At 40.8% G+C, this 7,619-nt stretch overlaps 1 long non-coding RNA gene across 1 annotated transcript; it reads right to left on the bottom strand.

Moving 5' to 3' along the window:
- Nucleotides 1-2,223: 2,223 nt before the first annotated feature.
- On the bottom strand, nucleotides 2,224-5,980 carry LOC115574454 (uncharacterized). The gene is made up of 2 exons (XR_003982491.1): nucleotides 5,831-5,980; nucleotides 2,224-2,387 (listed from the first exon to the last, which is right to left on the bottom strand). It is a non-coding gene; the product is annotated as an uncharacterized LOC115574454 (long non-coding RNA).
- Nucleotides 5,981-7,619: the final 1,639 nt, after the last annotated feature.

Below are 7,619 nucleotides of genomic sequence, written 5' to 3' on the forward strand. Positions count from 1 at the left end.
GTCTTCTGGAAGGTTTTGACATGAAAATATATTTCCAGATGTGGTTTATCATCTGGATTTAAACCCAGAATCACCATAAAAACTGTTTAAAATCATACATATTTCATCTCTATACATAAATCACAATAACACATTCTTTAATTGTATCTTTATTAACGTATTTATCAGCTAAAAACAGTCACAATTTGGAGATAATTTGTCTAAAAATATCAGAATGAGCCTTAAAATACCAACATGTGCAGTACGTGTAGCAAGTGGTGGAATGTAACCAGGCTTGGGGAGTAATGGAATACATGTAATGGGATTACACAATTAGGATACAAAAAAAGGGTAACTATTCTGGTAAAAATGACAGAAGAGAAGATGTAATCTGATTACAGACACATTCAGCAAGAAGGGGATTACTAGCAGGATTATAATTTTAAAACAAAGAGTGGCATACGAGTCTGTAACCACGCACAGTCTTTTCTCTCAGCTTTATTTGCACACGTTTGGTTTTGAGGTAATCCAAATGTCACGGAAAGTAATCAAGTAACATTACCATAATATTGTGATACTTTACTGACAACATTCTTTTAACAGGTCGTTTGTAAATGTATCGGAATACCTTGTTAAAGTAACCCTCCCAACCCTAAATGCAACTAAGTAGATTTACTCAAGTACTGCACTTCAGTACAAATTCAAGGTATCAGAGTATTCTCCATTTTATACCTCTTTATCTACTTCAGTAAGAGGCAAATATTGTACTTTCAACACTCATTCGAATAATTAATTACATGTAATTAAAGAACTTAAAGGTGCAATGTGTAGGGTTTTCCCACTTGTTGAATTCAATCTTCAAAAATTAGTAGGGGTCGGGCGTCGTTTAGCTCAGCTGGTAGAGCAGGCGTCCCATGTACAGAGGCTTTGTCCTCGCTGCAGCGGACCTGGGTTAGAGTCCCAGCCTGAGGCCTTTTGCTGCGTCTCACCACCCCTCTCTCTCTCTCACCCTGTTTCCTGTCCAAGTCTTCAGCTGGTCTATCAATAAAGCCAAAAGGCCAGAAAAAAATACTTTAAAAAAAGTAGGGGTAAGCAGATGACCAGAGTAACAGCTGCTAACTATAGCTGACATTAGCTAGTTAGCTCATTTAGCTGTGCAGGAGTGTTGGTATTTACACTGCCGGCACAGGGCTGGTTTATAATTTTGGTTCATTTTTAATGTTTTTTATTTTCTAACCAAATTCAGAGGTTTTTGCACCTTTAAAGTCAACGTTTTAAGCAAATAATAGTTGATATAGATAGTTATACATAGTACATATAAAACATTTGATGAATTTGAATTATTTAATCAAACTGCCTGGAAGTATGTAAAAAATAATTAGATTAGCTCTCCCATGGTGCAAAAGTAATCAGTTTTGGCTGATGTAATGCTCATGTAAATTTTCAATGCAGGACTTCAACATGTAGTGGAGTGTGTTCTCAATACCTCCTCCACCACTGTGTGCTGCGTGAGAGCTCAGTGTTATTAAACCACCAGATTCCCAGAAGCATCACTGAAGACGCGTCCTTGGTTCCCTGAACAGCACGGCAACCCTGAACGCAGCCCCACGTGAAGGTGTTTATGGTGATGACACCAGCAAGTTCTATTTTTTTTCTGAGGAATCAGTGTAAAAAAACAAGAGGAAACACAAGAAACAAAATGTCACATTTTACAAAATAACAACTAGAATGTCTTACATATTTTGCCGTCTGCAGCAAATGTGTTTTTTTGTAAACAATGATGAAGACATGATAAAACCTGTTTGTATACGATGGCATATTTAATTACAGGAAAAGACAAAGAACATTATGTTACAATGACAAGGAAAACCAGAAAATGCAACCAGCTGTCGTTTGATTTCTTTAAATTTCATATCTGTTAATCGCATTTTTCCAAATCTGGGCCGTCACTTATCAGTGATTACTGAATTTGGAGATTACACTGAGTTAAGAACATGTGCTGTACAAAGTGATGGTCGTATTTATATCTATTACTGAAGTAAAGACAGTAACATCACATCTTTACAGTTTAATACTTAAAATATATATAGTGTAAATAACTGACTTGAAATTTTTTATTTCAATTAAGTCTCATTGAACTGGTTCCTTTTTTTTCCTCTTCTATTTATGTGTGTGTGTGTGTGTAACAGGATGAAAATGCAGAGAGAACAGTTACGGCACACTGTAACAGAGAGCTTTGTGTACCATGTGTTCAGCGGAGGTCAGAGGTCAGAGGTCAGGGGTCAGCTGCAGGTCGACTATACAAAACATTTCCGCATCTGAAAGACATTCCTGCAGTTCTTCTCTGATTCTCCATCCTCTCTTTCAGCCTCTCTAAAACACTGACACGTGGCTGCCATCTTGTTCTTCTGCGGAGAAGAAGTCAACATTACTGTATCTCTTCAGTGTCTCTTTTACCAGTTAAAGAAAAGACCAGTCAAAGTTATTGAATTCAGGAATTTTCCAGGACGTACTGAGGGAGGTACGGACAGAAAAAACGGTGACAAAGACAAACACATTTTCACTGCATCTGGATGGAAACCTTTTGTCCGACCTCAGCATTAACCCCTCCATCACACCCTGGCACTTTCTCCCTGTCTACAGCTTTTACCACAAGCGAACACACACACACACACACACACACACACACACACACACACACTTTCACAACAAATACACACACTTTCAGTCCACACACACCCAGAGGCAGGCCATCAGTCTGTGTCTCCCTCCTTGTGTGGCTCTGACAGGTGTAAGCCAGCTGGGGAGCAGACTGCAGATAAGAGCTACAGATAACACACACACATATTAACACACGCACACACACACACACACACACACACACACATGCATGCACAACACACACACACACACACACACACGCGCACACACACACACACACACACACACACACACACATACACTCTATAATGGACCAGAGTAGCATTTCCACAGAAATAAAGAGAGTCTGAAACAGCAGCTGTCAGAGCTGCAGGACTCAAACTGTACATCTGACCGTGTTTCACAGCTAACCCAAAGCTTCAAAGTGTTGTTTTTTCATTCAAGAATACAAGAATACAGGTTTCTTTTGTCTTTATCACCATTTACAGTCCACAGAGGGTGAATCCTAATGACTTGGGATCTTCTGACTTTTCCTCTTGCATCTTAATAAGGTTTATATTTCTGTTTTTCAGTGAGGAACTTCAACAACTCCAAAGATTCCTTAACTTTTCATGTAGCTCTATCATTCGCTCAGTTTTTTTTTTTTTTTTTGTCCAATATTTACATTTGTAATGAAAACCATGTTTTGTGCATTAGCAAATGTTAGCATCCTAACACGCTAAACTCAGATGGAGCAGCTGGCATGGCTGTGGACTCTCATTTTGACTCAATCTTTAAAGTTTTTTCCACACTGGGTCCATCCATCCATCCATCCATCCATCCATTAATCCAAGTGACCATTAATCCAAGCAACTATCCATTAATCCAACCAATCAACCAATTAACCAATTAACCAACGAAATCAAACATTTTTGCAACACTTCCTCAGTGAAAACATACACAAACTCAATCAACTCCCCAGTCTTTTCATCCTATGTTGAACCTGCTGCAGGGACTTGCTTCTTTTTCAGCAGGTCCAACTAGGATATTGCGTGATCAGGTCTGACACACAGTCAGGGATCCAGTTCATCCCCAAAGGTGTTGATGGGGTTGATGTCAGGTTTCTGTGACAGCCAGTTAAGTTCTTTCACAGCAGCTTTAGGGGACCGGTTTCTCATTTGTGGAATAGGTGCAGGTTCAGCCTCAGCTTCTCTTATGGAAAACCCTTCGTAGCCTGTCAAAACAGGCCGTAAAGCTTGTGATAGGACTCCAAAAATGATATAATAGGTTGGTTCAATGCTGGGATAGAGAGAAGAGAGACACATTTATTTTATGCAAAACTGTTACAGATTGCTCCTCTAACTGTTTGTGTCAGTGTCTCCTCACATCACAGCTGCTTTGTGGTCAGTCAGTGTTAATGTGCCATCGTCAGATCTGCTGTTGGCGGTTTTGTTTCTTTCTGCTGCTGCTGTGTGTTTTCTTCACGTCAGACGACTTGTTATCAGACATGAAAGTGACACGATGTGATTCAATTTGTCTGGTTTAATCAGACATCTACTGCTCTCTAATGATGTTAACCCAGGACAGGGAGTAATGTTACAACACACCGTGTGTGTCTGTGTGTGTATGAATGTGTTTTTGTTACCTCAGCTGTGTGGATGAACATATAAATGATAAACAACATCATTTGTAGCCATTAAAGCTTCTATTTTTGTATTGTATTGATATTGCGGTGAAAAGGAGCCATTACACATGCAGTTTAAGTGTTCATGTTTCTCAGCATTAAGACTACATTTCCCAATAACCCACTTTGGTTCCACATGTTACAAATCCATCCATACAGTCAACGTCCAACCAATCATCAGCCTATCAATCCATCACCACAATATGTCCACCAATCCATTAACGCATCCATCCATCCATCCATCCATCCATCCATCCATCCATCCATCTGTCCACCATTTCTTCCATTCAGCCATCCAATCCTCCATCAACCAACTAACCAACCAACCAACCACCTTTCCATTTGTTTATACATCCACCCAACCAATCCAACCAAAACACATACCGAGTCCTACATCTAACCAACCAGCCATCCAATAATTCACTCTTCCAACCAACAAACCAACCATTCATTACTCCAACCAACCAACCAACCAATCAACCAACCAACCAGCCCTTCTTTACTCCAACCAACCAATATACTATTAGTCCACTCATCCAACCAACCAGCCATCCATTAATCCACTCTTCCAACCAACAAACCAACCATTCATTACTTCAACCAACCGATCATTCTTTACTCCAAGATACCAACCATTCATTACTCCAACCAACCAACCAACCAAACAACCAACCAGCACTTCTTTGCTCCAACCAACCAATATACTATTAGTCCACTAATCCAACCAACCAGCCATCCATTAATCCACTCTTCCAACCAACAAACCAATCATTCATTACTCCAACCAACCAATCAACCAACCAGCCCTTCTTTACTCCAACCAACCAATATACTATTAGTCCACTAATCCAACCAACCAGCCATCCATTAATCCACTCTTCCAACCAACAAACCAATCATTCATTACTCCAACCAACCAATCAACCAACCAGCCCTTCTTTACTCCAACCAACCAATATACTATTAGTCCACTCATCCAACCAACCAGCCATCCATTAATCCACTCTTCCAACCAACTAACCAACCATTCATTAGTCCTTCCAACCAACTAACAAATCAAATAACCAACCAACCAACCAAACAATTTGATAATCTATCCATCTATGGTATAATCTACACATCCAACAAGACAAACTAACCATCTGTCAATCCATTCCTTAATCCTCCCCTTTTTATTTTTATTCCATTTCATGGAGCACCATCCAAATTACAAAAACACCTAAAAGTTAGACAAATGATTCAAGCTGAAATCTGTCCAGTTGTGATGATAAAATTGTCTTACAGGCTGATTATCCAAACATTTAGGTAAATAGAACTGGAGGGCCACAGAAAGACATTGACATTGTTTTTTCTTCTGCTGGTTGTACTAAACACTTCTTTTCTATTGCCAGTTTTTGTTTGTAGGCTATAAATTCCTGACGAGCAGGTGCTGAGTTACATCAAATCGGCTCGCTCAGATTTTCCAGTCTTCTTTCACGTCAGCTTGCATCTTTTCACCTCTTCCCCCCCCCCCGTCCCCGTCCCTACCCTCCATCATGGCTTCCCTCTCTCAGCTGCTGCCGCCCTGCACGCGCCTCCTCTTATCTCCAACACACTCAAACAAAGGGACAAAAAACCAGAAAGAAAAAAGGCAGGAGCAGACAGAGTAAACACGGCCCTCGCCGCCTCTCTGCGTAGGCCGGAGTAAGTCAAACAAACCTCGGGGGCATTTTCCAGGCCGGCAGGTGTTGGTGTCAGGGGCAGGCAAGCGTGGCATCGAGTCAACAAGTGGGGAAGAACAAGCAGTGAGGGGCGGACACAAACACAGGAACACTGTGTTTTAAGTGCATGTTGAGCTTTAGTTGTTGCTACTTGTGGAGTGTTTGCTGCCTGCACGGACTTCTGCTCACTCGACATGTGGGTGCTAAAGCTAAAGTGGTAAATACTCGTGTTCGTCTTTTGTTAAACCCTCTGCAGTGTTTCTGCACTGCATAGCCAACAGGCCTCCTCTCAGTCACAACAGAGTAGGTAGGACTTTGACGAATTTCATTTAGCGCACTTGGATGCATTCTGGTTATTATACTTCCTCCAGCCTGTGACTACGATGTTGATCAAGTTCAGCCATCATTGACGAAGTTTCAGTCACTTAAGAATCCCATGTTACGCTCATTTTCAGGTTGCAAACTGAAATAATTGCACTTTTCTTTTCTGTTCCTAATGTGCATTAAAGGTATATTTTTCAGGTTTTTAATACTCATGGGAGTGGACAAATACGCTTGCTTTATGCAAATGTATGTTTATTATTATTGCAACAATCCAAGACAGTGACAAATACAGTCCAGAATATTCTCCAGAACAACCTAAAAGGTACTGCATGCTCAAAAAACAAGCTGAAAGTATCAGCTTTTGGATGCATAATACATCATTTTATGCAAAGTGGGTACGGTCAATGTTTTTGAGCCTGTGCTTTTTGAGCGAGCTGCAGTCAGATCCATTAAAGCGTCTGACAGTTTTTTGTTTTTTTTTAAGCAAATCTTGAAACTCTGTCCCCTCTGATTAGCCAACATGAATCCAGTCTGTCAGCAGGGTTATTACAAGGAGGTCTCTGTTCATCTAAGTGGCTGGTTTACCGTTGTCGCATTTTACGGTCTGCTTTTCCTAATCGCCGTGTTCTGCTCTGCTCCCTCACTTGTTGTGTTTTCTCGTTTCACTCATTCACTCAGTGTTGACAGCTTTGTTCAGTCACTTACCTCTCTTTTGATTGCAGATTACTTCCTGCCTTTGATTTTCCCGCCTCTCTGATTGTCTGCCCCGCCCTGATTAGTTTCACCCGTCCCTCGTTAGCCCCCTCCATGAATGTAGCGTGTGTTCCCCTCTGACTTCAACAGCTTGTCTTTGAAATTTGTGTCTAGCATCCCAGCTTCTCCCCACTGTGATTTTAGATCGGTGTTTTGTTTTTTCTGAATCTTGCTTTTTTGGTCTTTTGGTCTTTTGACTCTTGCCTGCTTCGTAAGCCTCTTGCACACGCCAATAACTGTATTTATTTCCAATCTCTTGTATGCCTGTTTCCCTGCATGCACAGATGTGACATGTATCTCATTTCCATTATGTATACTAGCTAATTCAGCTTTAACAGAGTGTGTTGAACATGAGTTTAAAGTTAGACATCACCTTCACGTTGGCCTTCTCAAACAGCTGCTACAAGATGTGTGTATGTTAATTTCATTGGCAGAGACTGTAGAATGATTCTTTGTGCTCCTTATGGAAACACGGGTGGTTTGGTTTTCTCCGCAGCTCAGTAATCAAGCAGGACAGACTTCTTTCTCTCCTCCTACCA

This window comes from Sparus aurata, chromosome 22 (assembly GCF_900880675.1).
Source record: "Sparus aurata chromosome 22, fSpaAur1.1, whole genome shotgun sequence".
Classification (NCBI taxonomy): domain Eukaryota; kingdom Metazoa; phylum Chordata; class Actinopteri; order Spariformes; family Sparidae; genus Sparus; species Sparus aurata.